Raw genomic sequence first — 13584 nt, forward strand, 5'->3', positions numbered from 1 at the left:
GCCTGACAAGCCAGATCCACATCAAGATGTTGGGTCTGGGAACTCACCATTGGCAGGGCTCAATCCGAGGGGCGGGATAAACAGTTGTCTTTCAAATTCCCTCCGCAGATCTTCCTTTTTCAAGAATGACTTCAGTGCTTAACTCCAAGTCTTCCAGACTAAAGCCGATTCGAAAGACCGCTGTTCTCCGGCAGCAGAGAGACTCTGACTCGAGTCGCACTTAAGTCACACAAACAGCTGACTTCAGACTTGACTCGGACTCGATCTTCGAGACTCGTCAACAACCTGTTTTCATGCAATTATTTTTTTTTTAAGATATTTTTTTGGGGGCTTTTCCCTTTATTATAGTGACTGTGGATAGACATGAAAGGGGGAGAGAGATGGGGGATGACACGCAGCAAAGGGCCACAGGCTGGATTCGAACCCGGGCCCCTGCAGGACTCAGCCTACATGGGGCACACTCTCTTACTGGGTTTTTAAATAAAAATGTATTCATGTATTTCTATTTTCTTTTATTGGCGCATATATGTTGGGGAAACGTATATGAAGAGCTTCATGTCCCCTGCCCTTATGCCATAATGTGCAACGTAATGCATGCGCTATGTGCGCGCACTCACATTTAAAAAAAAATGCATTGACGATGGCGACACCAAGTCCTCCCGGAGTTGTGCCTTTTGTCATTAGTTTTGCTTTCAATAACTTCGTAAAAAGTGTCAGTAAGCGAACAACTACATGCAAGGTGTGTGGCAACAACGTCACACTTCATCAGGCATCTCAAAACGCACCCAGATAGGTCAGTCACTTGTTAATGTGAAAGATAGAGGTAACAAGCTAACCATCGCAAAGTGTTGTGCTATTGCTGGGAACAGGCAAATTGTATCTTTATAGTTAGTAGTTACTGAGGCTCAGACATCCATGGCACACAGGAAGCGGGATGCACGGATCCACCTCCCCAGGAACAAACGCTGTGTCGGGTGGGCAAACTCATGTGATGCGTAATTGATCCTGTGGATGATTTGTAGGCTATTAAGTGAACAAGGTGTACCCGGTCCACCAAACACTGGGCCGTCTTGACTGTCTTAATTCTGCACATATTTCTGTTACTGTAGGCCTATTTACTATTTCATTATTTCATCCATGCGATTCACACTTTTTCAGTTCAGAACACAAAATCATTAAGCGGATTAAGTAGCCATGCAATATTACAGTTACTGGAAGAAATCAAAGATGACATTGAATCTCTGACTCAGCGTTCACATTCCATTCTAGCAGTTGTTAAACTCCTCGCTACATTACAAATATTGGCATCAGGATAATTTCAAACAGTCATAGCATCAGCAGTGGGAATATCGCACTATGCAGTCAGCCGTATCATGGCACAAATACTAAACGCTTTGCTACTCGCAATTTACGGTATAGTGGGTGGAGAAAGGCGCTGATTACCCGATGAACTGCAGGTTTGGTAAATACAACGTAAGCTGAAGAATCACAGCGTGCGCTTTCTGTGGGTTGGCCATGGCACTGATAACGCTACATTCGCAAATGTACATACATCTGGCCCTCAGAGAGGCAGGTTTAAAGGTGGAAAAAGTCCAAATTCAAGCTGGAATGTGCAGCAGAGAGTTACTGGGCTGCAGCTTTATGGCTGATACTGAGGTCCAGAGAGCGGGCGGCCAGCTAAAGGGTCCAAAAACGAGTTCAGACCGTCAACAGAGCAAACACTAGTAGTGCAGGCCACGTGTCTTGGAATGGCTAGTGCAGAAAGTCTGAGGGGGCATGGAGCAGTGTCTGAGCAGAGGAGCAGACAACCAATTTACAACAGAACTATGAGCAAACTGACTTGAGACTTACCATTGACTGAAATCTTCTGGCTAAGTTACCACACAGGTAGACAGAACGCTATGACGAAGATGGTGAGTTCAACCAGGGCTTTTGGACTGGTTCTTCAATGTTTTTTAAGCCAAGGACCACTTAACTGAGAGTGAGATGGAGCAGGGACCCCATACTACATATTATATAAAATGAAGTTGCATATTAAATTGAGCCTACAATAATGTGTAGGGCGGCTTAAAGCCTTTATACATACCTTATATTTGTTGGCATGATTTTATCAATTATCTTACAATGTTAAAAATACATGTGGCAGAGTTAAGCGAGCGGTATACCCGCCGTTCCCGACCTGTCGCACGACAATGTGACGTCATGGGAGCGCCGTAACTATTTATACTCACGTTTGGTGGCTACCTTAGTGATTACCTTACCTATAGGCCAGTAATCCTATCATCAATGAGTTGTTTTTCACAAATAGGCTGATTTACATTTGCTAATATGTTAGATTCATGTTAAGACATTTTCATTTTTGTAAAGAAAACTTTCAAAAAAAATTAACAATATTTTAGTGGCCCCCCTGCTGTAAGTCTGAGGACCCCCTAGGGGCCCCGGACCCCCTGTTGAAGATCTCTGTCGTAGAGAATCATGAGTTGTTTGACAAATTCCAGTCTGGTTTCCGTAAAAAGCATTCTACGGAAGTTTCTAGTGATATTATGATGTCAGCTGACTCATATAGGAATAGGAATATACAGTTTTGGTCCTATTGGACCTTTCTTCTGCTTTTGACACTGATTGATCATAACATTATAATAAATAGACTTCGTAATCTGGTTGGGATGTCTGGATCAGTTTTAAAATGGTTTTCATCCTACCTTTCAGGTAGAAGTTTTAGTGTTTATATCAGGTCCTCCACAATCCAGACCTCCTTGGCAGGTATACATTTTTTCATCATATTAGTCACTGGCCTCCACTGTCCTTCTACCTCCCTATGTTTCTCAAAGGCTTACAAAAACAGGAGCCCACTCTCACAGCAAAACACTTGCCACTCACTGCTGACCTTCTCAGACTCTGCATCCATTCACTTCAATCATGTTCCTGTAGGCTTTTTTCGGCTTCCTGAGGTGCTCTAAATTCGCCCCGAATTCATTCACCTACAACCCTTCTCATCATCCCAGTCTATCTGACCTCACCACACACACCTCCGACTCTCTCATATACACAATCCGGAGAAGTAAAACTGACCAACTGAGTTTCCTTCCCTATCTACCTTTTCCGTCTCAACTCTTATCCCAGCCCATACGAGCCACTGACCAAATACCTGAACTCCAGGTAAACTGTCAAAGTATCATCTCATCATCACACTCTTCTTCACTGAAAACATTAAAATGGTCACTGGATTCTGGTTCCAGAAGCATCCACCTGTCAGGCATCTTATCCGAACACTATTCGAGCCATTCGTTCCGCATCGGCGCAGTGTCCACAGCTGCAATCTCAGACCAAACCATCCATGTCCTCGGCCGCTGGTCATCTCGGGCAAATTGCTCTTATAGCTGCAATAATCTCAATGACCTCCATCAAGCTCACACACAAATCAGTAAAATTCATTCTTACACTTTGGGGGTCTGAAATCATCTTGGGTGAAAGCACCTGAGACAGAACCCCCACACTGAGTCTCACTCCACCCGGTTTCTAGTACATACTCCCGGACCAACCAAGCAGACGACATCCCCTTTTCAATCCCCATCTATTCCTATGTTCACATTCAACGTAATCAAGCATTCATTAAATCAACATTGTTGTGGTGTGGTCCTTGCTAGTGAATACATGTTTTAATCTATCTATATGGTCATATGGAGTGTCCATACTGCTATTTTACCACCACTTTGATTTCATTTTAATGACCTGGTTTGGCTCTCTCTGTAAAATACATGCATCATATGCACATTCAGTCAGTGTCTTTCTGTCTCAGGCTCACACGTACACACACACCTAGTGTGCCACTCTGCCTTTGATGTAGGTTTGAGAAGAAAGCCTTCATCAATAAATAAATAGCTGCCTGCAGCAATGATTTATTTCTGCTGTCTTCATTTCAATCACTGATTCATATTTCATTGAGGTTCCACAGATGTAGTTTATCCTGATGTTTGTGAAGTCTGCTAAACTTTGTGTTGTTATTTGACATGTTTTTTTTAAAGTTTTTGTATGACGAGGAGTCATCCAACTCACTCACTTGGTGAGTGTGTGTGATGTCTGATCCTAGTGGTGGTGCTGTCATGGGGGAGAATTCTCTGGGCTTTCGCAGGGTTTTATATTTTACAAGGAAAGACACTTGAGGGTCGTGTGCGGCAATTGGTACACTAGGCTCTGTGGAGGTGTGTCCGTCCTGTCTCCTTCAGGTTGATTAGGAGGAGGAGAAGGCAGGTGAGGGTCTCTTTTGGCTGGCCTATAAAGGTGAGGAGCTCATGGCCAAGGCTGCAAAAGAGCAATGGCTTTGAACCGGACTGAACAATAACAGAGACAGTATTTTATCTTTTAAGATAGATTCTATCTCTTTTATTGGACTTTTAATCTGTGTTTTAAATCTGCTTTCCTTTAGTTATAATACATTAAGTTTGTTTTAAAAAGCAAATTCTCTGTCAGCAGTTTTGGTCGGCAAAACTCCCCAGTACAGAAATATATTGAACTCTTATCAAAAGTCACATTCCACCCCTGTGACACACAACAAATGTTTCATTGCAACTGTGTGTGATCCTCTTCCTGCATGTTTTGTCAGGATATTCATTGTTCTTTTCCTTGTTTCTGCTATTGAATGTTTACTGTTTGGTCCTAAACTTCCAATGTCAGCATATGTCTTTCATTGCATGTATTATTAAATCACACTAATTTTAACCGATGTTCTAATTTACTGACTGGTCACAACAAGTACACTACAGCTTCTTCCGGTGTCTTTTTTCTAATAATAGAAAAAAACGTTTAACAACCCTTTCTATGACCTCAGTTTGAAAGTTGACAAATAGCTACAGTGATAACTCTCATGTCAATTAGGTCAAATGGCAGGTTCATAAGGTGATGCAAGATGATGTGCCTTGTACAGTATGAAACCACCATGAAGCCTATAGGTGGAGTGTTGGGTGACACCAAGAAAGTTACACACAACTAAGGCCCTTAATCCAGTAATTAAGCAATTAAGCTCCCAAGCACCCAAGTGATTGGCCAATGATTAAACAAAATTATGTTTCATTTAAGTATTCAAGAACAATATCATATAATTTGATTTGAAAATATATTTTTGACCATATGTACATTGCTTAAAAAAAGAGAACTGTATATCCTATCATTAAACCATAGCTGACAACAGAACTTAAAGCACTGATTATGGACAAAAAAAATGCCTTTTCAAGGCTGTTGGAATTGAGTAGGAAATGAGAACAGTACAAAGGGAGATCAAAACGAAAATAAAGGAATGCGAGGCAGCCTAAAGGGATGAGACAGAGTCACACTTTAAGAGAAATGAATGAGAAAGCCTGGCAGGGTTTACAGACTATTACAGGATAGAAACCCAAAGGACAATTTATCTCATTTACTAACGAGCAGGACCTTGTCAATGATTTAAAAAGCTTTTGTTGTAGATTCCACACCAAGGATTTTAGATTAGAGCAAATGAGAGTAAATAAAAGTGGAAAAGACACTTTTTTCTGAAGAAATCTGTGTGCGCTAATTAATAAATGCACCCACACCTCTAGCAGCAGGAGAAGTAGCTTGCCTATTAATTTTAACCATTGTCTTGGCACAGTTGGGGTGATGACACAGAGTGTTCTGGCAAAAAAAAAGAAAGAAAAAGAAATGTGGGGTCAGCTGGCAAAAATGTTGAAGCTGGCTCTAGAGGTGTGCAATATGACGATATCAGATTGTAAACGATTAAAATGTCTCCATAAACATCTGCCTTTACAGAGATCGTTAGTATCGTGCTACAGTGCACATTCTACTCTACTCATCTCTACTTTAAGCAGTCAAAGACGGGAATGAGTGGTGATAGATCGAACACCCCTAGACATTGCCACAGCAGTCGGTTATTGGTTGTTTAAAAGCTCATGTTTCACCGAGCGCGGGGCACCATACACACAGAGCGGAGTCCGGATGTCCGTGTTTATCTGCCGGTAAAACTCCCGTTGGATGACTTGTTTCAGAAGGGTTGAAAATCGGAAACTTTTCCTCTTTTCGCGTTTAGCTTAGCGTCAGAGTAACCATAAACAACACTGGCTCTAGCCGTTTGCTGCTTTCTGATTCGTGCTGGAGGGAGCTCACCCATTGGTTGTTGACAATGTTCCCATGATCTAACTTCACTACCAAGACTTAAAACTTGTTTGATTTTGTCGGAACGTCAAGACGGGAAAAAGACTTTTATGAGTTTTATGACCAAATTACACCGACTTACATCTCAGGATTTCATTCAGATATTTGAAAATTGTCTGCGCCAGTGGAATCGCTAGAAAAGTCGTTTGGTGTAAGGTCCACATGAACTGCTGCAGTTTTCAACACTTAATTAATATTGGGAATTGTCATTTGCTTTTGCAAAATTGCTACAGCAACGAGAGGTCGGTGCCTAACAAGAAACGTAATAACGGGTCATGATGAGATGCTTGCACTTACTCCACTGCTGTTATATTTATTGCTCTTACTGTCATCTAAAAGAACTAGTGCATCACCTTGGTCTAACTGTTTAGTTCTCCCATTGCATTTTAATTGGCTGTTCACTTAGTCAATGGTCTCTTTGACTGACATAAACCCAGCATGCACCCTTGAATTCACAGCCTCCCACCTCCAAGATATTCTGATTGGCCCCTTCAAATCTATGATGTGGGAAATTAGAAGAGCTCATTTTTTCAACATAGGTGGGTTTAGGTCAGAGCCATGTTGAGGCTACTAAGTGCCTCAAATGTGATATCTTGTATAGAATGTATTTTTGTATTTTCAAATTACTTGTATTTTAAATAAATAAATTTTCTCATACCAGTATGTTGTATTTGTAATTTCTATCAAGATGCTTTTTAATGTATTTGTGCCCATCTCTGCCTCCTCTCCAGCCACATTCCCGGTTCCTCAAACCAACCCATTGCCATTCTCCTTACACCCACCAGATGCACTCACACTTTCCCTTCCTTCCACATCACCTGCCCCACCCACATACACACCTGTTTCCATTTTCCTCATCAGCCCTGCAGTTACCTGACTTTCCCAGCCTGCTCTCACCTGTTTCCATTTTCTTTCATCAGCCCTGCTGTTTATGACCAGACCTTTTCTACACACTCCTTGCGAGTTCATTTACAGTAAGTGTCTTTGTTGTTTTATCGTTGTGTGCTTTGGCTTTCAAGCCTTATAAGTTTTAATCTGTATCTTCCTGATTTATGGACGTATGATTCTATGCCTTGCATGAAATTGTTTGCCTTCTTGGACTGTCATCCCAATTACTACCCTTGCCTGCTCGTGATTCCGTAAGTCCTTGTACCCTTTTGTCAGTCTGCATAGTGGTCTGCATTTGGGTCCTATCAACATTTCCCTGCTTACTCCAGCTGTGACAATAACAGTCGTGTTGACTGGTCAGAATGTGTTGTATTTGTGTTTTATTATGTGTTTATGACAATATGGTATCATAAAAGAAGTTGTGTTAAAACAATATTTTGTTATCAAAAATACAGTATAGACTAATACTAGTACTTAGTTACATAAATTATATTATTAATAAAATGTATATTAAATAAAGTTTTATGTTGATTCCTGACCAACAAAGCAATAGTGGTTAAGTGAATGTTTGTGAAGAATGCATATAATGTTAAAAACTAAAGGCCTGCATTGTTGCAGTGATAAGGTGGTATCAGAGCTTTTATCTCCACCCTAGATATAGCTACTGCAGCTACACAGCTACTGCAACAAACAAAGCTAGTTGTAATCTAGTTAACACCAAACAAGACTAGCTCCAAAAACAGTCTTTTTAGTCCATCTATGGTGGTGTCATACGGGTTTGTCAGGCCATTTCAATCAGGAGAGACTTTGTTGCAAATATGCAAGGGTTTATTTGTACATATACATAATATGAAATGTACAGAGTCTTTGGAGATTAGACTCCATCCAAATAATTTTTAAAGGGGTAGAGAAGCCAAGACATATCCCCCAGATGGAGTCTAGACACTGGTGGTGGTGGTGAGGGAGCCCGAAGACCGGAACGAAGGAGTCAACGGGAGTGGTCTGCCAGAGGAACACACAGGGTGCCGTGGGTGAATGATGACTGGAGGTGGAAGGGGAGGAGGAGGGTTGCACTCTTTGCCTGAAATGACAGATGACAGCAGCAGAGAGAGAAACAGATTTAAAGCAGGGATGTAATGCTGTGATTGGCTCCTGAAATTCGTGGCCGATTCTGATTGGTTTAACTGAAAACATTTTACTTATATTTACTTTAGCCGGTAATAGTCAATGGAACTTAAGAGACAACACGGAAATGGATCAAACGCAAAGAAATGGGCTGGCCGCATAAGGTCAATACGCATTGTTGATGTGCTGAACAAATTATCAACTGAAATGATAAGGGTCTTTATGTTGGTCCTACATTATGACCTGTCTTGTAATGGGGCCCTGTGTCAAACATTAGAAAATGTATAAATACTAATAATGTTTATACTACATACCACAAACAAACAGTCATTGGGGGATCCAGAAATTAGTTGACTTTACTAGAAAATGTTGTTTCCGTAAACATTTTTACACAAGCTAAAACTAAATGGGTCAAGTTGTATTGACATAGAACATTATTTAGATGCAGTTTCCATTGGTTGTCTTTACTCTAAGTTGTTAGTTCACTTGAAAAAAAATCTTTTCTGGAGTCCAAGTTTTACAAAATAAATATTTTTAAAAATACATAAACATTTATCGCTACTTAAAATGTGTTACTATAAGTAATGTTGATTTTAATATAATTATATTTTGGTATTGAGATTGTTTAAAATACACTGTTTCAACAAAATTGTATTGATGGGAAGAAATTAAACAATACATTTACATGTTCCAATGTATTTTATCGTTGACAAAACATTTCAAGGTAAATGTTTTAACAGCAATATAAAAAAAACTTGACCACCACTTCTACCGCATCTTCACAAGAACCTTTACAACACAAGTAAACTTTTAGCTCCACTGTAAAACGTTAACCAACCTCTGCTTATAACCGTCTCGTCCTTTTGAGAAGTTCACAAAGTTACTGCTATAAATGCAACAAATCGCACATGTGCAGCCTTAACAAACACCATTTTAAACAAAGTGTTAGCATTAATAAACAGTGAACCGACAGAATATCTACTTTACACTAAGCTAACTTTAATGTTTAGAAAACTGGCTATAACCGGACAGGTCTTTTGGGTAATCAATTTCCCCAGAAAGTTATCCAGAGTTTCCTTTACACGCTCACCATTCCACTTGGTGTTACGGTTCTTTCAAAACTACAGCTTTCTCAAACTCAAAACGTGACGCAGCAGCCAGGACGAGTGAACACTTCACCCTGCTCTGCACACAGCACCCATGCTGACATGTTGACTTTCGAATGGGCCCTTACAGAAGTGTTATTTCTGCTAAACAAGATTATTGGCATGCACATTTCAGCTGAATGCTACAAACAACTAATTTGACTTGGTAATGAGACCGTTTTATTTTTTTTAAAAACATTAAAGAATAAGTAATTACGACGGAGCGTTAGGGCCACATCAAGGGGAAACGAAAAATGACGAAAAAGACTATTTAAAAAAAATAAATTATTTTGCATTTCGAGATGCCATGTAGGCAACATCATATGAGTTACATCCTTGGAGTGCCGCGCTCGCCTGAGCTCCACTCTTCAGGATCATATCCTCTCTGTATTGCATGTAGGTGTAACCATCGATAACCTTGCTTCTGTCCATTACAAGCTATTTCAGTTTGCAGGAATACGGCCACCTCTTCCAAGTTTGTGTGGTTTCTCCTTCTGAACGGATGCAATTTTCGGCACAATCTCTTCAAGTCCTAATACTTATCACCATACTGCGTTTATGCGCTACAAGAGAAAGAATTTCCTTATTAAAACCGATTGTGAAGTATGATTTCACGAGTTCATATAAGCCTTCACAAGGCACTTTGTAGAAGACTAGTAGTTTGGTTTATTCTCAAAAGTCCGACTTGATTCTTGAAATATCAAGTTTTTTTTCTCGACATGTTGACTTTATTCTCAAAATGGTATTTCAACTTTATTTTCGTCATGTTGATAAATTATGTATGTATAAAAATTATACTTTTTATTAATCCCCAGTGGTGAAATTACAATTTACACCCTGTTATTACAGAGTACACGCAGGAAATACACACACGCTCAGGCTTGCTTTTTAACATGCACAAATGGAGAGTTTTCAGAGTGGGCGGGCTGCGACTGCTGGACAGGCGCCCTAGCAGTTGGGGGGGGTTCGGTGCCTTGCTCAAGGGCACCTTGGCAGTGCCACCCTTCCGTTTCTAACCCAACTCCCTACAGACTGAGCTACTGCCACCCCTACTGAATATTATGTAATATAGTTTTTGACTCTCGTCCTTTGATGTGGCTACAAGTAGCTGAATGGCAATTATTTCTTCCCACCTCCATCTGCTGATTATGTACTTCTGTGTTCTAGAGTCAATTATTTAGGCCTTTGACTTGCAGCTTTTTGTAGAGTGCTACAACAGGACTCATGTAAAATCAGCTGCAGAGCTCTTATCTTCTAGTCTTGGCTTCACTTCACTGGCTGTCGTGGCTGCCAGTTTCTGGAACCGCTTTTCTACAAACAAGGTTTAAAAGGTATTTAAAAGCAAAAACCCTGATAAAAGCTTTTGCCAAAGAGCGTATGGAGTTATATTTCTATATTTATTCAAGAGCATATTCTTTCAATTTGAGAGCATTTCTCACTATTACGTTTAGCTTTTGTAATAATTTCCCTCAAAACCTTGCTCTCACACTCAAATAGTCACTGCCCGTGCTTGGATTTGCTCTGCTTGTGCTCAAACTTTCTGCTTGAACCAGATATGTTGTTGCTTGGACAGATTTCCTGCTGTCAGCTTTCTTCTCCTCACACTCAGGCTAAGCTATGGAAACGACGTCACCTTTTATGACAATCGGGAGGAAAGGAGCGGGAGTCTAACAGACTGCTGGCCACCACGGATTGTCAAAGTCCATCCATCCATCCATCTTCATCCGCTTATCCGGGGTCGGGTCGCGGGGGTAGCAGCTCCAGCAGGGGACCCCAAACTTCCCTTTCCGGGCCACATTAACCAGCTCCGACTGGGGGATCCCGAGGCGTTCCCAGGCCAGGTTAGAGATATAATCCCTCCACCTAGTCCTGGGTCTCCCCCGAGGCCTCCTCCCAGCTGGACGTGCCTGGAACACCTCCCTAGGGAGGCGCCCAGGGGGCATCCTTACCAGATGCCCGAACCACCTCAACTGGCTCCTTTCGACGCAAAGGAGCAGCGGCTCTACTCCGAGCTCCTCACGGATAACTGAGCTTCTCACACTATCTCTAAGGGAGACGCCAGCTACCCTCCTGAGGAAACCCATTTCGGCCGCTTGTACCCTGGATCTTGTTCTTTCGGTCATGACCCAGCCTTCATGACCATAGGTGAGGGTAGGAACAAAAACTGACCGGTAGATTGAGAGCTTTGCCTTCTGGCTCAGTTCTCTTTTCGTCACAACGGTGCGATAAATTGAATGTAATACCGCACCTGCTGTGCCGATTCTCCGACCAATCTCCCGCTCCATTGTCCCCTCACTCGCAAACAAGACCCCCAAGGTACTTGAACTCCTTCACTTGGGGTAAGGACTCATTCCCTACCTGGAGAAGGCACTCCATCGGTTTCCTGCTGAGAACCATGGCCTCCGATTTAGAGGTGCTGATCCTCATCCCAGCCGCTTCACACTCGGCTGCGAACCGATCAAGTGAGTGCTGAGGGTCACAGGCCGATGATGCCATCTGGACCACATCATCTGCAAAAAGCAGCGATGAGATCCCCAGCCCACCGAACTGCAACCCCTCTCCACCCCAACTACGCCTCGATATCCTGTCCATAAATACTACAAACAGGATTGGTGACAAAGCGCAGCCCTGGCGGAGGCCAACTCTCACCTGAAACGAGTCCGACTTACTGCCGAGAACCCGGACACAGCTCTCGCTTTGGTCGTACAGAGATTGGATGGCCCTGAGAAGGGACCCCCTCACCCCGTACTCCCGCAGCACCTCCCACAATGCCTTCTCCAGATCCACAAAACACATGTAGACTGGTTGGGCATACTCCCAGGCTCCCTCCAGGATCCTTGCCAGAGTAAAGATCTGGTCCGTTGTTCCACGACCAGGACGGAATCCGCATTGTTCCTCTTCAACCTGAGATTCGATCGATACTATTGACCGAACCCTCCTTTCCAGCACCTTGGAGTAGACTTTACCGGGGAGGCTGAGAAGTGTGATACCCCTGTAATTGGCACACACCCTCTGGTCCCCCTTTTTAAAAAGGGGAACCACCACCCCGGTCTGCCACTCCTTAGGCACCGTCCCAGACTTCCACGCAATGTTGAAGAGGCGTGTCAACCAAGACAACCCCTCCACACCCAGAGCTTTAAGCATTTCTGGACGGATCTCATCAATTCCTGGGGCTTTGCCACTGTGGAGTTGTTTAACTACCTCAGCAACCTCCACCAGGGAAATTGATGCCAATCCCCCCTCATCCTCCAGCTCTGCCTCTACCATAGAGGGCGTATTAGTCGGATTTAGGAGTTCCTCAAAGTGCTCCTTCCACTGCCCTATTACCACCTCAGTTGAGGTCAACAGCGTCCCATCCTTACTGTACACAGCTTGGATGGTTCCCCCGCTTCCCCCTCCTGAGGTGGCGAACGGTTTTCCAGAAGTACCTTGGTGCCGACCGAAAGTCCTTCTCCATGTCTTCTCCGAACTTCTCCCACACACGCTGCTTTGCCTCTTTCACGGCAGAGGCTGCAGCCCTTCGGTACCTTGCAACTGCCTCCGGAGTCGTCTGGGATAACATATCCCGGAAAGACTCCTTCTTCCCCCCCACAACCCGCAGGCGTAGGGAGGCTACCCTCTCGTCCACCGGGTTAAACTCCAACGTAGCGGCGCTCAGCCGGGGGCTTGTGAGTATCCCCACACCCGCCCGGCGCCTCACACCCTGGGCAACTCCGGAGAAGAAAAAAGAGTCCAACCCCTATCCAGGAGTATGGTTCCAGAACCAAGACTGTGCGTAGAGGTAAGCCCCACCAGATCTAACCGGTAGCGCTCCACCTCCCGCACAAGTTCCGGCTCCTTCCCCCACAGAGAGGTGACATTCCACGTCCCCAGAGCCAGCCTCTGCTGCCCGGGTCTGGTCCGTCGAGGCCCCTGACCTTCACTGCCACCTATGTGGCAGCGCACCCGACCCCAGCGGTTCCTCCCACAGGTGGTGGGCCCATGGGATGGAGGGATGTCACCACCAGACGCTCGCTGACGAGCCCTCCATCTGGGTCTGGCTCCAGACGGGGGCCCCGGGCTTCCTCCGGGCAGGGTCATTTCATCCCTTCTTCGATTTTTCATGGGATTTTTTAACCATTGGATTGTCAAAGTCAAGGATCAAAAGTAAGTTTTGTTTTAATGGTTCTTTTATTGGATTATTTTTTTTTTTTTTTGTGAATTTGTCTATCTTGCCATGCTTTGCACGCTTGCAAGAATGTCG

This window comes from Sander vitreus, chromosome 24 (genome assembly GCF_031162955.1).
Source record: "Sander vitreus isolate 19-12246 chromosome 24, sanVit1, whole genome shotgun sequence".
Classification (NCBI taxonomy): domain Eukaryota; kingdom Metazoa; phylum Chordata; class Actinopteri; order Perciformes; family Percidae; genus Sander; species Sander vitreus.